Source organism: Ovis aries, chromosome 10 (assembly GCF_016772045.2).
Source record: "Ovis aries strain OAR_USU_Benz2616 breed Rambouillet chromosome 10, ARS-UI_Ramb_v3.0, whole genome shotgun sequence".
In the NCBI taxonomy this organism is placed as follows: domain Eukaryota; kingdom Metazoa; phylum Chordata; class Mammalia; order Artiodactyla; family Bovidae; genus Ovis; species Ovis aries.
In genome coordinates, this window is record NC_056063.1 from 16,654,921 (window position 1) to 16,675,220 (window position 20,300).

At 41.5% G+C, this 20,300-nt stretch overlaps 1 protein-coding gene and 1 long non-coding RNA gene across 4 annotated transcripts in view; one reads left to right on the plus strand and one right to left on the minus strand.

The window, feature by feature from the left end:
• Nucleotides 1-20,300, minus strand: part of LCP1 (lymphocyte cytosolic protein 1) — a 93,903-nt gene extending 73,603 nt beyond the window's left edge. Inside the window, exons 1-2 of one of the 3 annotated variants that reach the window (XM_060394319.1) lie at nt 20,231-20,300; nt 16,503-18,337 (exon numbers count right to left, since the gene is read on the minus strand). The gene's annotated coding sequence lies outside the window, so the exon portion shown is untranslated. Of the gene's footprint in view, nt 1-3,244; nt 3,324-16,502; nt 18,338-20,230 lie in introns of those variants that run through there. The other 2 variants (XM_042254680.2, XM_060394320.1) reach the window with 2 other exon arrangements.
• LOC121820419 (uncharacterized) lies at nt 3,413-10,962 on the plus strand. The gene is made up of 2 exons (XR_006060913.2): nt 3,413-5,338; nt 7,805-10,962. It is a non-coding gene; the product is annotated as an uncharacterized LOC121820419 (long non-coding RNA).

Here is a 20,300-nt window from a genome sequence, read left to right on the forward strand (position 1 = left end):
GAACTAGAAAAACAGGGCTATGGGTAAGGTATGAGGCAACAACTCATGGTAGCAGTGGGCATGGAAGCAAGAGATATTTCTGAGGCTGACTACCTACAGAAGATAATGAGAAGATGACTCAGGGATGACTTTGAGGTCAGTCAGCTAAGGAATTCAGGGAAGAGGGATCTCTTGGATAGGCATGTGGCATTCAGGGAAGGCAAGGATGAAACCCACTTGCAAAATGCAAGCTACGTAACTGGAGAGTGAGGCTGGGTGAAGGCAGAAGATACAGACTGGAGCCTCATCACCATGGAGCTAACTAAAGCCATGAGATGGCGTCAACCTTCCAGCAGGAAGAAGCACTTATAAGTACATGAGCAGAAGCTCCAGGACTGACATCTTAACATTAAGTGGGAGAATCTAGAAAGATGGTACTGTGGAATCTATCTGCAGGGCAGCAATGGAGACACAGACAAAGAGAACCGACTTGTGGACACAGCTGGGGAAGCACAGGGTGGGGCAAATGGAGAGAGCTGCATGGAAACAGATACACTGCTATATGTGAAACAGATCGCCAGTGGGGATTTGCTGTATGACTCAGGAAACTCAAACCTGGGTTCTGTGACAACCTAGAGGGGTGGGATGGGCTGGGAGGTGGGAGGGAGGCTAAAGAGGGAGGGGACATATGTATGCCTACGATGATTCATGTTGATGTGTGGCAGAAACCAACACAATATTGTAAAAGCAATTATCCTTCAATAAAAAATACATAAATTTTTTAAAAAGAGAGGGAAAAAAGAACCAATTCAATCAATTTTGTTGCATGTACGGGACTATATTTAAATAAGACTATTTTGTTATTTCTATTACTTTATGGATTAGATAAGATAATAAAGGACTATATTTTATTTTTCTGTATCCAGTAAGGGTTAAGTATCAATAAGAGAGAAGGCATGTACACTTTAAATTCTGTCCATTTTGAGAACTGTACTCAGGGAAAGGAAATCACAGCTGAACATGAAGTCTCTTGAACCAAATAGGAATCCATTTAAGAATCCATTTCCATTTACACCAATGCGTAAGACCTATTTCCATCAGCAAGTCCCTGGAAGTGCTCAGCAAGTCTGAAAATGTGCTTCTGCCTGCACTGATCCCAACAAATTCATCCACTCTTTTCCTCATTCATCCTCCTTACTGCAAGGCGCTCAGCCGGACACTGAGAGGTCAGTGATGGATAAGATGGACACTCTACACTTGCGGAGTTCACAGTCTAGTCCATGATGGTTTACACCCTGCGTCTTTGCTTCCAATCCAAACCAATCAGGAATGAACCTCAGTGGCATTTCTATTGTCCTTTGGTCACGTACTTCTTTTTATTTTTTGACTACACTAGGTCTTCCCTGTGGCATGTGGGCTTTCCCTACTTGCACCATGCAGGCCCTCCAGTTGTGGTGCGCAGGCTCAGTTGCCCTGCGGTATGTGGCATCTTAGTTCCCCAACCAGGGATCGAACTCATATCCCCTGCATTGGAAAGTGATTCTTAACCACTGGACCACCAGGGAAGTCCTTGGTATTTCTTAGAGATGAAGGCTGAGGGCGTGTTAACCAGTAAGTGGAAGTCTTCTGTTAGATGAATTAGTCAGAAAATGGGACAAATATATGCCCAGTGGTTACACATTTAAACCTGAGTAGTTGTGTGGTTCCTGCTACCACTCCAGAGGGCTGTGTTGGTTGCTTACACAGTGAGGTTTTGGGCCTTACAGAGGCTTCCTTGCTGTTGTTCAGTCACTCAGTCGTGTCCGACTCTGAGACTCCACAGACAGAAGCATGCCAGGCTTCCCTGTCCTTCACCATCTCCTGGAGTTTGCTCAAACTCATGTCCATTGAGTCAGTGATGCCATCCAACCATCTCATCCTCTGTTGCCCCCTTCTCCTCCTGTGCTCAATCTTTCCCAGCATCAGGGTCTTTTCCAATGAGTCTGCTCTTTGCATCAGGGGGCCAAAATATTAGAGCTTCAGCTTCGGCATCAGTGCTTCCAGTGAATACTCACGGTTGATTTCCTTTAGAAAGGACTAGGAGGCCTCTGTTCTCCGTGTTCTCCAAGGGACTCTCAAGGAGAACAGAGGCCTCCTAGTCCTTTATAACCAGTAAAGGAATAAGAACATGAGAGGGAGAAGAATCCTTTGTCACCTCATCTCCTTTCTCGTCACATTGCTCCTTCCCATGTACATCAAGAAAAATGAAGGATAAATGAAAGATAAACAGGAACTTCCCTGGTGGTTAAGACTTTGCCCTCCAATTCAGGGGTTACAGGTTCAATCCCTGGTCAAGGAGCTAAGACCCCACATGCCTCTCAGCCAAAAAAAACAAAACATGAAACAGAAGCAATATTGAAAAAAATCCAATAAAGACTTTAAAAACGATTCGCACACACACAAAATCTTTAAAAGGATAAACAAATATATATATATTTAAAATTAAGAATAAAATCAAAAACAGGCCCTGGAAGAATGAACTTCTCCAAAACTATTTCGGGAGGTGGGGTAGATTCACTGAAGCTACTGAATTTATAAATCTTTGTTTTGTAAGTATTTAGAGGGAGGAAGCAAACTTCAGAGGAATTGTACCAACTCCACCTACTCTAGCAAGGTGGCAGCAGCAGGCATCAGTGAGCACACAGGATTGTTCCAAGCCATTGCCCTGTGTCGGAGAAGGCAATGGCACCCCACTCCAGTACTCTTGCCTGGAAAATCCCATGGACGGAGCCTGGTGGGCTGCAGTCCATGGGGTTGCTAAGAGTCAGACACAACTAAGCGACTTCATTTTCTCTTTTCACCTTCATGCATTGGAGAAGGAAATGGCAACTCACTCCAGTATTCTTGCCTGGAGAATCCCAGGGACGGGGGAGCCTGGTGGGCTGCCGTCTATGGGGTCGCACAGAGTTGGACATGACTGAAGCGACTTAGCAGCAGCAGCACTGCCCTGTGTATGGTTTGAGTCATTCTCAACTACCTCCCCGGACCAGGGAGGTAACTAAACTGAGCTAAATGTGCCAAGTGTAATGGCAGGGACCGACACACTCTGGAAAATGTATGTCTTATCCAAGATAGTAGAAGAAGGAATGAAAATTGTTCAAGAGAAACCAATAATCTGGATTCTTCCGGGAAATCATCTGATGTTTTTTAAATATCAGCAATGGATTTTAAAAAACTTAAATGTCATCTTGGTTAATCTGTGACTCATCCAGATTCATTTACTTACAACCGCTGGTCTCTGGCAACTTTGCTGTGTTTGCACGGAAACATGGAACTCATCACAGGTTAAGAAACATGATTCACCTTAGTGCTGGAAGTCAGTGCAAGATACATAAGAATGCTAAAATGACCCAAAGGAAGAGGCATACAGCTATGATTGAAATGAAAAAAGAGAAAAATTTAAACCTTTAGGAAGATGAAAAAATAATGACCATTATTGGTGTACATACCAGATGAAGACTGACAGTAAAAATGATACTAAAAGGCTGATAGCAAATCATGTAAAATGTTGACACAGGCTTGACCTATGTATTCATTATCACCACCATCATCATCTGCTAGGATCTAGGGGAAAGTCTTTAGTGTGATAAATATCGTATATCTAATGTTAATTCAGAGGAGGAAAGCTAAGTATTTTGAGTAATAACATTCCATGGCAAATGACTGCTGGAAGCTGTGGCAAAGTATGGGTAAGTCCATTGGTTCAAGGCCTGTTTCACTAAAGCTTGTGTTTAGGTTCTAGCACAGATTCATGCATCCATCCATTCCTTTGATAAATATTTACTGAGCAAGTACTATGTGCCAAGTACCATCAGAGACACTGGAGATACTATACGGCATGAATCAGACAAAAAGTTCCTGACCTTTTCGAGTTGGCATTCCAGTTGAGGCAGCTAATATAGTAATACAAGCTACACTGGTTTATTCTATATTAGATGATATGCGATACGTCTTAGGGAGACTCAAATCCAGTCAGGGAAGGAGAATAGAAGTTTGTGTGTAGAATGTGTGCACCCTTCTGCAGGGAGAAGGGTGACGTGGATTTGAGATTCCAAATAAGGGGACAGGAACAGCCTCACTGAGAAAGTGACATTTGCATAGACACATGAGGGAGGTGAGGGCTGACGGTGACGGAGAAGAAGCGGACCAAGACTTGAGGCAGGGCAAGAAAAGTCCAGGCATAAGGAGCAAGCACAAACGCCCCGAGGGAAAGGCGCATGCGTCACTCTCAACAACCACACGATGAAGCCAAGAACTAGGAAGGGCCAGAGCAGGAGCAGTTGAGGCCAGAGAGGCCTGATCACACAAAGGGCTGGCTTTTTACCAGAATCGGCTTTTTCCCTGCAGGAAGTCACTCCAGGGAAGGCAGTCTAATAAAAGGTGTCACAGGATTTGACATACGTTTTATTTTTACTTCTTTTATTTTTTGGCCATGTCAAACAGCTTGCAGGATTTTAGTTCCCCAACCGTGGATCAAACCCAGGTCCCATGCAGTGGATGCATGGAATCCTAACCACTGGACTGCCAGGGAAATCCCTGACATAGGTTTTCAAAGAATCCTTTGGACTGCTGTTTTGATTGAACTAAAAGAGAGCAAAAGCAGGGTCAGGGAGACCAGCTGGGAGCTGTTGCAATAATCTAGGTGAGAGACAACAGTGGTTTGGACTAAGGTCTTGGCAGCGGAGATGGCAAGAAGGCATCAGATTCTGTGTAGATTTTGACATCAGTGCTGGAAGGATTTGCTGACATGTTCTGCAGCACATGAGAAACTGAAGACTCAATGATGACCCCAAGGGCTCTGGCCTGAGTCATCGGAAGGATGGAGCTGGCATTAACAGACATGGGGAAGACTGGACGAAGAGCAGGTTTGAGGGAGTGGGGAAGAACAGCAAGAATTCAGTTTGAGACCCGGTAAGCCTGCTGGGGATCCAATTAAGAGATGCTAAGTAGGCAGTTGGATACAGCGCCTGGAGGTCCACACTGCAGGTTTAAATTTGAAGTCATCAGCATATATTCAGTATTTAAGGCTGTGAGGTTGGATGAGATCACCCAGAGGGTAAATACAGATAAAGAAGAAAACAGATCAAGCTCTGAGCTTTGGGGCACTCCAACATAAAAGGTTAGCAAAATGAAGAGGACCAGTAAAGCATTCTAAGAAGGAACTCGAAGACAGATAGGAGATAAATGAGGTGACTGTGATGACCTAAGGCCCAGGGAAGATAGATCTCAAATTGAGGAGAAGATTCAACCTCTGGAAAGCTGCGGATGGTCGTATGAGGACAGACAGCAACTGAGCACTGGATACAAAAACATGGAGGCCGTGAGTAATCAGGAGAGAGCAGTTTGGTGGAAGAGAGGGACTAAAGTCCCACGGGAGAATGTCTCCAAAAGAATGGGAGGGAAGAACTTGGAGACAGCAACTATAAACCGATTTCAAAAGGTTTATTGTAAGGGGAAGAAGAGAAATGTTGCGGAAGCTTATTCAAGGGGGAAGTGGGCTCGAGAGATTTTTTTTTTTTTAAGACAGGAGTAATAACAGTTTGTTCCTATGATTCCAGGAATTACCCAGCAGAGAGAAAGATAAAAATAATTCAAGAGACAGAGGGGAGATCTGTTGGAGCAATTTTCTTAAACAGATAAGAGAAGATGAGCTCCAGTGGACAAATGGTGGGGTTGGCCTTGGTTAGGAGTGGGGACAATTCATCCACAAAGACAGACTGAATGGTCACAGGGACTGAGAGGCGGGGCTGTGGAAATTCTGATTGCTTTCTTTTTTTAAGGATCAATTGTGGTGCATTTTTTTAAAGGATTTTTTTTTTGAGGATCATTTTTAAAAGTCTTTCCAATATTGTTTCTGCTTTATGTTTTGATGTTTTGGCTGAGAGGCACGTGGGATCTTAGCTCCCAGACCAGAGATTGAACCCCTGCCCTCTGCATTGGAAGGCGAAGTCTTAACCACTGGATTGCCAGGCGAAGTCTTAACCACTGCCTCTATTTTCACAGTGAAGGATTTGGGGAAATGAGCTGTAGAAGGGTTGTAGAAAACTATTTAATACAAATAATTGTCTAGGAGTTTGGAAGAGTGAATGCTTTAGGAACAGAGGGTATGATTGGCTGAGCAATATCCAAGGCTTGGGATTACATTTTTTAAAAATATTTTTCTTTTAATTTCTTAAACTTTCATTTTTGAAGTCATTTCAGAATTACAAAAAAAAGACACAAAAATAGTTCAAAAGAATTTCCATACGCACCTCACTCAGCTTCCCCAAATGTTAGCATCTTATTTAATCACAGTACAAGTGTCCATATCAGAAAGTTATCACAGAGCCACCTTCACTAAGCTACAGACTGAAACTACTGAAATTTTAAAAAAACTTTCAAATTTAGCAAACTGTCATATAAATGTTCTTTTTCTAGACTGGGATTCAATCCACAATCCCATATTCTATTGAGTTATTTTTTCAGTCTTCTCTAATCTGGGACAAGTCTTCAATCTGTCTTTCATCACCCTGACACCTTTGAAAAGGCTAGTCACAGAAGATCCCTCTGTTTGGGCTTGTCTGTCTCCTCACAATTTAAATCAGATCTGTATTTTTGACAAAAGTGAGATGTCCTTTTCAGCTCATTGCCTCATGGGGCATATGACCTCTGCCAGGGTCCTCCACTGTAAAGGTACTGTTTCCTTTGTAATTAATAGTGACAATTAGGTGATCAGGGATTTTAAAACATAAGCATTCTGCATGGTTTTCCCTCCACCCCACACATCTCCACTGGAGTAGGTACTGAGCAGGTGGAGGGCTGATTTTAAAACGTGGTTTACTAAGTGAGGACCTCAATCAAGTTATAACCTTGGACAGCTGCAGATGTCATTAAAGAGAAGGGTTAACAGCCTCAATAGATTTTCAATGTAAATCAAGATAATCAATTACAGAAAAAGATGTTTGACAGACTGATTATCAAAGCAGATCAACTGTCCTGATTTTAAAGTTTTCCAAGACTGGTTGATTTATACTCATCTTTACTGGAAATACTTCTGGGAAATACTTCTTAAATCCATTTTTTGTCATAACAGACTTAAGTAAGCATACTTGTTGATGTGTGGCAGGGGCCACCACAGTCTTGTGAAGTTATTGTCCTACATTAAAATAAATAAATTAAGAAAAAGAGAATATTTTATAAAAATAAATAAGCATATCTGAAAACAGCCTTCTGAAATCTAACCTGTTCGTAAGTAGAAAAGATGTTCTAGACTTTCATTCATCCATCTAACAAATATTTATTGGACCAATTTGTAGTTCAGTCGCTAAGTTGTGTCCGGCTCTTTGCGACTCCATGGACTGCAGCACGCCAGGCTTCCCTGTCCAATATCAGGCCCCAAACTTGTCCCAAACTTGAACACCTGATTTGTACTACAGGTCATAGAGAAAAAAAAAAAAAATGTGCCAAATACCTAATTAAAACATGCCAGGGGCTCCATGAAAAATCAAGTGAAAGTGAAAGCTGCTCAGTCATGCCCCGCTCTTTGCGACTCTATGGACTATACAGTCCATGGAATTCTTCAGGCCAGAATACTGGAGTGGGTAGCCTTTCCCTTCTCCAGAGGATCTTCCCAACCCAGGGATCGAACCCAGGTCTCCCACATTGCAGGTGGATTCTTTACCAGCTGAGCCCCCAGGGAAGCCCCCTTGAAAAGTCAAGGTTCTCCCAAATGAAACTGGAAATATGTGAAATATGCTGAACTTCTGATAAAGTAGATGTGCCTTATTACACATTTTTCTTGCAACAGGATCTTGAGCTACTCTGTGGCTTCAGCTGTATACTCTCAAAGAAATGGCCAGGGGTGAGATGAAAAACATATCAGACTACAAGTCAAGAGAGCCTGGATCTAACTTTGACTGAGTTTCAACTTGTGTGGCCGATGAAGTCTGCAGAGGAAGGTGATTAAGAGCTCATGCTCTGGAGTTATACAAGCTTGGGTTCCTAACCTAGTTACTAGGGTTACTGTCTTTGTGCCTTTGGACAAACTTCTTCATTCCTCTAAGCCTGTTTCTTCATCACAACAGGCAAAGTAAACAGCACTCACAACCTAGCATAGTTACAAGGTACACAGAAGGGATGCACAGAGCGCATTTAGCAAAATGAACACCACACAGCGTATGCACCAAACGGAAGTCATATCTAACAATCCTTATTATAGTTACTATTATTATTAGTCACCATTCTGCACTTCATTCTACATAACTGTAAAACGAGTGGCAGCAACAAGACCAGAATTTCTCTAACGTGAATAAAAATCTGGAAAAATGGTCCCAAACGTCGCGAGTTGTCTTTATTTTTATTAAAAAGCAAACATAAAACTTGGCATAAACTGCTTATGCCATTAGATTCCTAAAACGTAAATCCAAAATCAGGTTAAAATGAAATTCAAAACAATCAGAACCAAATCAAATTAAGCATTTTAATGAGGCTAGTGGAGATTTTCTGGAATCAAACCGCCTCATGAACATGGTGCTGATCCCCTGTGGTGCGGGTCCTTTTGTGCTCACCACTCACATTGTCTTCTGTGTCCTCCTCATTTTTCCCGCTTCACTTTCTTTGAACTACTGCAGCCTTCAATGGCATCGCTTGGCCTTCACTTTACATGAACTCATGATTTACTTGGAGCTGGTTCTTTCTCATTAGCTCTTGAAAATTATGGGAGGAAGCTGGCCTCAATTCCAGATGCATCTCTTAATGCAGATACCATGGATTCCCAGCTCCAAGGCTTTTAGTCACTCTCTACTACCTGGCAGGATCCCAATATTTAAGTCTCTCCCAGACTTACATTTTCAGCCTTACCTACCCAACTTCTCTCTAGCCAAACTAGGAGAACTTCATCATAAACTGAATTTCCATGTCCCTTCAAAACTTATATATTGAAACCTAATTTCCAGGGTGATGGTTCTGGAGGTGAGGTCTCTGGGTGGAACCCTCCTGAATGGGATTAGTGCCCTTATAAAAGAAACCTGGAGAGCTCCCTTGCCTCTTCCATCATGCCATCACGTAAAGGCACAACAAGAAGACAGTCACTTGGAACAGAAAATGGGCTTCACCAGACACCGAATCTGCTGGTGCCTACATCTTAGACTTTCCCACTTCCAGAACTATGAGAAATAGATGTTTACTAGGCACTCAGTCTGTGGTACTTCTGCTGTAGCAGCCAGAACAGGCTAGGAATATTCCTTTAGAACTTGCTGAGGCTTTCTTTATGTCCAAGTAGGGATGGTGAAATTTCATGGTTTCAAGTAGCCATGAAATTAAAAGACGCTTCCTCCTTGGAAGGAAAGTTATGACCAACCTAGATAGTATATTGAAAAGCAGAGCTATTACTTTGCCAACAAAGGTCCGTCTAGTCAAGGCTATGGTTTTTCCAGTGGTCATGTATGGATGTGAGAGTTGGACTGTGAAGAAAGCTGAGCACTGAAGAACTGATGCTTTTGAACTGCGGTGTTGGAGAAGACTCTTGAGAGTCCCTTGGACTGCAAGGAGATCCAACCAGTCCATCCTAAAGATCAGTCCTGGGTGTTCATTGGAAGGACTGATGCTCAAGCTGAAACTCCAATACTTTGGCCACCTCATGTGAAGAGCTGACTTTTTAGAAAAGACCCTGATGCTGGGAGGGATTGGGGGCAGGAGAAGGGGACGACAGAGGATAAGATGTCTGGATGACATCACCAACTCGATGGACGTGAATTTGAGTGAACTCCGGGAGTTGGTGTTGGACAGGGAGGCCTGGCATGCTGTGATTCATGGGGTCGCAAAGAGTCGGACACGACTGAGTGACTGAACTGAACTGAGGCATCAATCTTGGTCAGTATTTCTTGCGTACTGAAGACACTGTATGTTTTCTGATTACTGGATACAGTTATCTATAAATGCCTGTCAGATCAAACATCAATTGGGTTGTTCAATTCTTCTATATCCTTAGTAATCTTTTGTTTGCTCAATCTCTTAATTACTGAGAAACGTGTTTTTAAAAGATCCCCATTTTAGAAGTGGATTTATCAATAACATCTCCTTATAACTTGGTCTTTTGTTTTTTCAATGCATTTAGAAGTGATGTTGTTTGGTACCGACAGTCTGATGTTGGCATATCATCTTGATGAATCATTTCCTTGCATCCTTAAAAAATAAGTCCATGAGAGACTTTGTTCAATATTTGTATATTTCTCACCCAGCCTAATGATCAACTTCCTTGACACTTCATTGGCTAAGGTGTAGATTTTCTAGTTCTGGAGAATGGGTGTCAGTTTTGAGGACACTCTCATTTAATTCTCACAATAACTCCATGCAGGGGAGGCACCATTACTGCCTCAGTTTTACAGATGTGGACATTAACAGTCAGATGGTTCAGAAACTTGATCAACGTTATACAGCTAGTAAACGGTGGAGATGGTACTCAAACCATGCTTGTTTGGCTTTGGGGCCCAAATATATATAATATCTCATCTTAAATAGCTGCAGTAGATAAACTGGGTACATTAGGTATACACACACATGCACACACACACACACACACACAGATCCCGTCAAAATCACCAGGGGGAACAATAAATACTAAAATATAAATGTAGGCAAGACACTAGAAGAAGTCATTCGACCCTGTATGCAAGACAGGGAAAGAGACACAGATGTGTATAACGGACTTTTGGACTCAGAGGGAGAGGGAGAGGGTGGGATGATTTGGGAGAATGACATTCTAACATGTATACTATCATGTGAATTGAATCGCCAGTCTATGTCTGACGCAGGATGCAGCATGCTTGGGGCTGGTGCATGGGGATGACCCAGAAAGATGTTATGGGGAGGGAGGTGGGAGGGGGGTTCATGTTTGGGAATGCATGTAAGAATTAAAGATTTTAAAATTTAAAAAATAAAAAACTTAAAAATAAAAAAAAAAAAAAAAAGAAGAAGTCATTTATCATAGAAAGCAGTAATAAACAGAGAAAAAGATGTTTAAGGTCATTAACAATCATCTGCTAATTAAAATAAGATGTTACTTCCCACCTATTAGAGTAGCAAAGATGAACAAATTGATGAATTCCCAGGATCAGTTAGACTGAAGGAAAGTAAATATTCTTACATACAACTGGTGGGTGCTTAAATCAAGACTTCTAGAAGATAAATAGGGAATATGTAACATGAAAAAAAATTCTCAAATTTTTGAGAGAACAGTAAGGTTATAAAATAGCAATGGGGCAGAATATTTTAAAATTTAAAAATATATATATGTGTGTGTGTACATGTATATAAAATACTTTTAATTATGTCAGTTCAGTTCAGTCGCTCAGTCATGTCTGACTCTTTGCGACCCCATGAATCGCAGCACGCCAGGCCTCCCTGTCCATCACCATCTCCTGGAGTTCACTCAGACTCACATCCATCGAGTCAGTGATGCCATCCAGACATCTCGTCCTCTGTCGTCCCCTTCTCCTCCTGCCCCCAATCCCTCCCAGCATCAGAGTCTTTTCAAATGAGTCAACTCTTCACATGAGGTGGCCAAAGTATTGGAGTTTCAGCTTTAGCGTCATTCCTTCCAAAGAACACCCAGGGTTGATCTCCTTCAGAATGGACTGGTTGGATCTCCTTGCAGTCCAAGGGACTCTCAAGAATCTTCTCCAACACCACAGTTCAAAAGCATCAATTCTTCGGCTCTCAGCTTTCTTCACAACTCTCACATCTATACATGACCACTGGAAAAACCATAGCCTTGACTAGACGGACCTTTGTTGGCAAAGTAATTATATACATCATATCAAACTGTTAACAGTAGTTATTGCTATTTGAAAGAATTACAGGAAATTTTTCTTCTCTCTTTTTTAATCTGTATAATTGATTTTTTGACAATAAACATACATTGATTTCATGACTCCTGAGCCTAAAAAATCAAAGTCTTGGATTGGAAAGAGTAAACTAGGTCTGTACTGTCCCATAAGATGGCTGAGATAAAATGTCAGGTGAAAAAAATTAAGTTACCAAATACTATAGATAATATAATCTCTTTACATAAAAGTTATATATTATATACATCATATATATATATAAATTCTAGACTATTACACACCAAACATTTAGGATTGGGGAGAAGACAGAGAAGACATTTATTTTCTATCCTTCTGTATTATTTTTTCCCAGTAAGCATTAATCAGTTTGTAATTAAAATATTCAATTAAAAATATGAAAGTTGGAAGAGCTGCTGATCAAAATCCATAAAGCAGACACATATTTTCGTTCATTAAATCACAGAAATATCAAACTCAAGTGCTTCCATCCACCAAAGCTTAACAGATGTTATTTAATGGCAAATAACATTACCCAGTCTAATACCTGAAAATCAAATAGATTTATAGACATTCTTACTCTAAGACTAGCATATGGAAATATACTAATATTGGTATAACTGTATTGAATATTGGAAAATACTGGTCAATGCTGGAAAGTATTAACATATTCAATAATTATTTAGCTATGCATGCTAACTGGGGATTCCCCAAAGGCTCAGCAGTAAATAATTCGCCTGTGATGCAGAAGACACAGGACACTCAGGTTCAATCCCTGGGTCAGGAAGATCCCTTGGAGGAGGGCATGGCAACCCACTCCAGTATTCTTGCCTGGAGAATCCTATGGACAGAGGAGCCTGGTGGACTACAGTCCATAGCGTCAAAAAGAGTTGGACACAACTGAAGTGACTGACCATCCCCACACACACCGATTGATTAGTTGATCAATAACAGCTCATGAATGTAAATTAGTCATAGAACCTCAGAGCATGAATATGGAAGGAGGCTTAGAGGTGAGGAAACAGGTTCTCAGAAGAAGACCACGGGAGGCAGTAATAGCCCCCTGAGTCCCAGTTCAGGTTTAGAAAATTTCTAGATGGATAACACAGACGACAACCATCCCAACAGTTCTAATGGCTCTTCCTATGGAGCCTGAGGATGGAGCCCTCCTAGAGTGACTCAGTAAAGGTATTTCTTATTTCACCATCGATCGCACATTCAACAAACATACCCATTGTTTAAAAACCAATGTATAAAACCCTATAAAGGGCAATTGACTGTTTTAGGAGACAGGATCTTGATCTTATCTCTGATTGGGGCTGTGGTACCTCCAACTTCCTGTGCTTCACCCAGACCCCATCAAAAGCCTGTCCTTTCCTAGAGAGGCACTACGAGGCACCTGGCAGAGAGGTGCCTGTTCATCTTTGTGCAGATGTTCCTGGAGGGCAGAGGTCATCTGGGGGAGTCCTAGAGGTCAAGCAGGAGACACAGTCCTCACTTGCATTTCAACCAAAGTCCTTCCCCTCTGAGGCTGCTTCATCCTCCAGCCACAAATGGTTAACTCAGAAAAATTCTGACCTCTTCATAGACATGCCATTCACTACTAGAGCAAGTTCTTGAAACATTCGGTGTTCTAATACTTCCACATGTTATAGAAAACACTTCTCTTTGAAAATGACTTTTTCCTCTTGAAAATAATAAATAAGTAAAATACTTTTTTTTTTTTTGCCAGACTACATGCCTTGTGGGATCTTAGTTCCCTGACCCCGGATTGAACTTCTGTCCCCTGCAGTGGAAGTGTAGAGTTTTAACCACTGGATCACCATGGAATTCCCAAAAGACATGTATTAAAAACACTTTGGACCAAGTCTAGTCCTCAGGTGTGGGTCTAAAAATCACAGCTGCTCTAATTCATTACAGCTCCTCTTACAGCTCACAGGACGAGATTAGCAAAACCGGTCCTTCTTGTTCCTAACGAAATAATTCCTACTATGCAAATGGTGGCAAATAATTCCTACTAGGCAATGGAGTTGTTACACACGTGGTTCCACTTTCAATCACTGTGGTCTATCACGTTAGCTTCTCACTGACTCCATCTCCCTTCACTGGGGACATCAAATGACTCACAACTATGTGCTAAGAAGAAGCAGAGAGCAAAAGTGAGGAGGAGATGTTTTTTTCTCCTCCCCAAAGGAATCACTTCAGCAAACTGATATGCAAAGGTACAAATCCTCTGGAAGCAATCCTTTTCAATGTAGGGAGTCTGGGTCTGGGAAGTGGGGGTTGGGGAAGGAGGCGATGGTCTGGTTTCCTTAGATGTTGCTGGAAGAAAAGGTGACTAAAGGTATCTCGGGATGGGTCTGACACAGGTGGTTTGGGGAGCGACAGGGGTGCGGGGTTCCTGGGTTCAAGGGAAGTACCCCACCAGAAATGGCATGCAAGGTCTCCATAACACAGGACAAGGTACCCTCTAACGAGAAGCAGGAGCGCAGACTTACTCTCATGCTATTTGGTGGTTTGCTGAAAATCTCTTGTAGTTACGGAACCCCTTCTCTAAAGCAAGTCTTAAGCACAGCCATATATTAACATGTCAAGCAGATTAAAAGGGTAGTTTCTGTGCTTGGAACTGCAGTGGAGGGAAGAATAAAGCCCCCTAATCTGTCTTCCCTAAAGCCCCTGAACAGAGCTGGACACCGTATGTCTCCCATTGGAGGGTATTGGTTCACCTGGAATGACTGGCAGAGGAAATGAAGGAGCAGGGTGAGGAAAGAAGCTACGTCCTAGGACTCATGGATTTCAATCCTGATATAACGTTTGCCATCAAAACTCCTGGGAGCTAAGATCCCATGTGCCTTACCGCCAACAAACCAAAGCATAGAAGCAATATTATAACAAATTCAACAGAGACTTTAAAAGTGGTCCACATCCAAAAAAAAAAAAAATCTTTAAAAGAAAGGATAAAGGTGGGATGATTGAGACTGTTGTAAATCTTAAACTGTCAAAAGCAAACTAAACTTGCCGTGTGATACTGAAACAGAAGGGATGCTTCTGTGTGACCAGTTGTGGTGTAACAAGGGAAAAATTCCTCACCAACACAGAACATATCAAGCACTATGAAAGGTCCAGGCAACCGGTGCTCTTCCCTACCCACGGTCCCCGCACGCAATTTAAGCCACGCAACACTTAGGACAGACGGCATAACATGGCTTCACTGGTGGCTCAGGGGTAAAGTAATCCTGCCAGTGCAAGAGACGTGAGTACGACTCCTGGGTCAGGAAGATCCCCTGGAGAAGGAAATGGCAACCCACTCCAGTATTCTTGCCTGGAGAATTCCATGGACAGAGGAGCCTGGCGGGCTGCAATCCATGGGATCGCAAAAGAGTCTGATACAACTTAGCGACTAAACAACACCACCACTTAGGACCAAGGGCATAAAACAGAACGATAGGTTTGAAAAACGAATCCACCATATTTACTGTTTAAGATCATAAATTGCTACTTGCCTTAGAATGAAGAGTAAGCTCATTACAAAGCATTTCTGCTCACCTACAGCTCTAAATGCTAGAGGTCTTTTTTGAGGACTGAACCAAGACCAAGGAACTTCTACACCTCATGGGAACTGCATGTGACTTTGAAGTTTGGTATTAAACCCTAGAAGGTCCCAAGGAATCAGTAGATTGTTTTCCCAAAGTCTGGAGCACACATTAGGAAAAAAACAGAAAAATATATGCTTTCAGGACATCCTTCCCTCTAGCAATTCCAAAGAGGGTCACTCTGCAGCTCTTTGGGCTTTTCCACTTTTGTCTGGCTCGCCAGCTGGCCTGGAGGACACGGAGAACAAGGCAGCTTTCATCTCTGGGTCACTGGTTGACACTCATCATGGATTAGGTCCAGTTCCATCCATGCAGATGGCAACTCACGGACTCAACTCACCTGAACGACACGGGTCAAGGCACGCCACTGCTAGGACATTGTCAGGCACGAGCTGTCCCATGGTTGCTCCACAGCCCAGAGGGGTATACAGACCAATGATAGAACAGAGGGCCCTGCCTGGAGCATTTGTTAACAATCTAACTGCATACCTCTTTCACCAACATATCAGAGATGTTAGCACACCAAGAGTGATATTTTATGGATAAATGCCCAGGAGTCACCCTTGAACCCTCCAAATAACTTCAGTTAACATCAATTATAATCACATAAAGCAGGGACAACACAGACGGGAAACCTGAGCCGTTTGTTTTTAATCACTAGCATCTAATGAGAACTCAACTCTACCCTGCAAGAGCTTAAGTCCTTGACCCAGCTCTCTCTTTAAATCCCCACAATACGCTGAGTCAGGTACCATTTTACCCCAATTTCACACGTGAAGAAACCACAGGAGCTTAGAGGGGTTGAGTAGCTGGATCAAGGGCACAGAGTTATCAAGCAGCGGCCAGGGATCTGAACCCAGCAGAGCTGAGCTATGCTGCTTTTGGTTGACACTTGGTGCAAATAACAGAATTTTCAATTGACATGAGAACTCTGGGGTAAGACACAACATACAATTAACACTTAGACGAGTCCCTTCCACATGGTAAGTAACCACCATTGACATTTCTTTACTCACAGAATGAAAGACAATGCTTAGTCAACGTAACTTTAAGGAAAACAAATATTATTTACCTTTTTCTGGTGAAGGACACAAGCATACAACATATACAGATGCCTAATATCCTTGGAAGGGCTTCCCAGGTGGCTCAGTGGTAAAGAATCTGCATGCCAACACCGGAACAATAGGAAACACGGGTTTGCTCCCTGGGTCAGGAAGATTCCCTGGAGAAGGAAATGGCAACCCACTCCAGTATTCTTGTCTGGAGAATCCCGTGGACAGAGGAGCCTGGCAGGCTACAGTCCACGGGGTTGCAAAGAGTCAGGCACAACTGAGCATGCGTGCAACACATGGACGCATGCGCAAAATCAGCAGGTCACAGTCTAAAACAATCACTGAAACTAAGGAAACACAGAAGTATTTCTGAGTATTCCAGGTAGTGTGACTAAATAACATTATTCTACCTGACCAACGTAATAAAAAAATGTTTAAAAATTTAAAAACTTCAAGTTGTCGTAACTATATATAAATAAAGCCTCTGAAAAGATTTAAAATGTCATTTTATTGTCTAAAATTATAAAGCTTCCCAATGAATCACCTGTTGTTTTCATAAAGTTTAAAGTTGAGCACCTAGCAAAGAGCTTTACGCATAATTTCCAATAAATCATTCTGGAATGAATGGCTGAATTCATGAATGTGCTTTTAAAACAGATAGACATTGTTCTTTCATTATGTTTGGGATTTTTTGTTTTAATTCTGTGATGCAGGTTGTATGACCTTCCCTTATTAATAAATTTTTTAGAAAAAGAAAAATCCCAGGACTATCATCCTGAAAGACAACAAGAAAAAACTAAATAACTGGTTAAAAATTAATTAGGAACAGAAATGAAGTTTTGCTTGTGCAACAAGATGTGTTCGTGTTTGTGTTAGTCATTCAGTCGTGTCCAACTCTTTGCACCCCCATGGACTGCAGCCCACCAGGCTCCTCCATCCATGGGATTTTCCGGAAAAGAATACTGGAGTGGGTTGCCATTTCCTTCTTTAGGGGATATTCCCCATCCAGGAATCGAACCCAGGTCTCCCTCATTGCAAGCAGACTCTTTACCATGAGATAGGAGAGGTTTAAAAAAAAAAGAAGCTACTTTAAAATATCTTTATTAACATTTAAGAAAATACAAAATGGTTCTGTATGAAGCAGAATGAAAGAACATGAAACAAAAGTATATGTTTAAGCCACTGTGACTGATAAAAAGAGTAAAGACATTTGTTAGTATATATATATATATAACTCAGGTCAAGAAAATACCTCTTTCTCAAAAGCATTTTTGTGCCTTGGCTTACCTTGGAGACTTAATGGTTTACCCAATGTGCTCTCAAAATTAACTACTCATTTTTAAAAAGAACTTCTAAGAATTAACATGAGCATAAACATAAAAATCACTGCCGTTATTTCCATAAGGTAAAATGCTAAATTAAATTTACACTGACCAAACTATTCCAGAAACCTCCAATCCTTTTAAAAAGGAAAACAAATTAACAGAGCCTTATACAGAAAACAGAGAATTTCTACCAACAGTTTCTACACCATTCCAACAAAGCTGAGTCCTTTCACCAATAGCAAATCTGAGATCCTCCAAGTATCCCCCACTCATTAGAAAATCAATAGCACTACCTGCAGGGTGTACAAGGTTGCCTGTGCATAAGGCTTTTATCTCATTTTTAGCAACATTTTTAAAGAAATGCAGGATGTACACAACCTTGGCACTCACCATCACCGTGGCCTCCTGAACACAATCTGTTAAAAGTGTTGTGGTTCAGTTTGTCAAGCTTCATCGCACAGTTCTGCCAAATTGCAAAGCTAATGGGACAATCAAAAGGCTGCCTGTACTGTACATCAGGTAAAGGAAGCCTTTAAAATCAAAGAGGGAGTTGTATTATTTAAAGAGACATGACTATTTCAACAAAAATAAGGAGAAAAAGGAGATTGAGGTAGCAATACTCTCCAAAAGATTTTTTTAATTAATAAATTAAGTAAAAATAATAAAAGAACCCAAACTGAATGTAATGTGTACTTTCTAAATCAGACCTGCACTTGTACATCATTTCCATAGATAAAGCATATAATTTGTGTTAGAAAAACTGATATATATATGTGCGTATATATATATACATACATATAAAACCAAGCCATGAATTTAATTTTCATAATCACAATCTCATTTGCCTAAACATTGCATCCTAAATAACAGAAGTAGGAAGCAATGGAAGACAAAATATTCACACCTCTGGAGGTTACATATTAATCAGCCCTAGTTTCTGCCTGGTATTTGCTAGAAGAAATGTGCAGGCAATGAAGCCTAATGCCTGATTCCACGTGTGACAAAGCGTTTTTTAAAAAAACTATTGATAGCATATCGCTTTGATTTTTGACTATGCAATCCTAAGCATAAATTTCAAAGGCCAAGCACTGGTGGGTAAAACTTAATCTCACAAGTTCTTGCAGTTCGAACAACTTTTATGAGGACAGAGAGGGGAAAAAAGTGAAAGCGTTAGTCTCAGTCAAGTCCACCTCTTTGCGACCCCATGGACTCTAGCCAGACAGCTCATCTGCCCATGAGATTCTCCAGGCAAGAATACTGGAGTGGGTAGCCATTCCTTTCTCCAGGGGATCTTCCTGACCCAGGGATGGAACCCATATCTCCTGCATTGCAGGCAGATTCTTTACTATCTGAAGCACCAGGGAAGCCCCAAGAGGATAGGAACCCGACTCTATCTATTGGAACATAAACCTTTTTTATGGGTAAAAATATAAACATCTTTCACACTTACAAAATATGCACAACATATATTACTTGAGACGAATTTAGCAAATCAGATTTGCTTGTCAACTCTCTCATCTTGCTGAGAAGCTAATTCATCTATGCAGTGAACACAGACAAAAATGGAATAAATTCATGGTCTGGGGCAGCAGTGTAATCGGGACATAGCCATTTTAAAATTAAAAGAAACCACATGCAAAGGAGAACAAGGTGCAGAATATTTCCCAGAATCTGATTAAATACTTTTTTACTTTTCCACTTTTTTAAATTGACTGTTTAAAAATATATGCTTGTTCCTACAGAGAAAAAGGAAGAGTGGTTAGGGGGTAAATCTTGAAAGATCCCTAAAGTTACAAAGATTTACACACAAGTCTCATCTTCCAACAGCTGTTACTAAAGTTCCTACACTTATGAAATAAAGCACAACAAATCACAAGACTGGAAGGAAACTCCATCTACTTTACTTTCTGAGTTGGGATTCACACACCTACCTAATGAATTTTCTCTCCCACACTTTCCTCCCTCAAATCTCCAAAGAGACGTATGCACATACATGCAAACACACACGATGTATCGATCACTGTACAGACAGGTTCATCAACACCACGACACAGGACACAAATCACGAAATGAATCAGGATAAATAACAAGGGCAGTGAGAAATGGGTTTCTTTCTAAGCCCGCTCTATCCTTTATGCCCTATTTCTTTCTACAAGCTTCCTCTTCAGAGAAGAACTTTAAAGGATCAGGAAGACAAAACAGGTTGCATTAAAAGAAAGAAACAGAATGCTCGCTATTCTGGAGCCCTGCAAAATCAGCGTGGCGACTAAGGCTGCGCAGAAGTGCAGGACGAAAGAACACCAGCCCGGACCCTAGATACCAGAGCTAAGCATCTTGCAAGTGAGAAAAGTAAATACAAGATAGTGGTCACTGTCATTAAGAATAAAAGCAGTAATAATGATTGTCACCACGGGGTTCCGTACAGCAGGTGCACGTGGAGCGGGCTTCTCCTGCAGTCCCGCACAGCTGCCGACGAAGGCTAGAGGGCTTCGC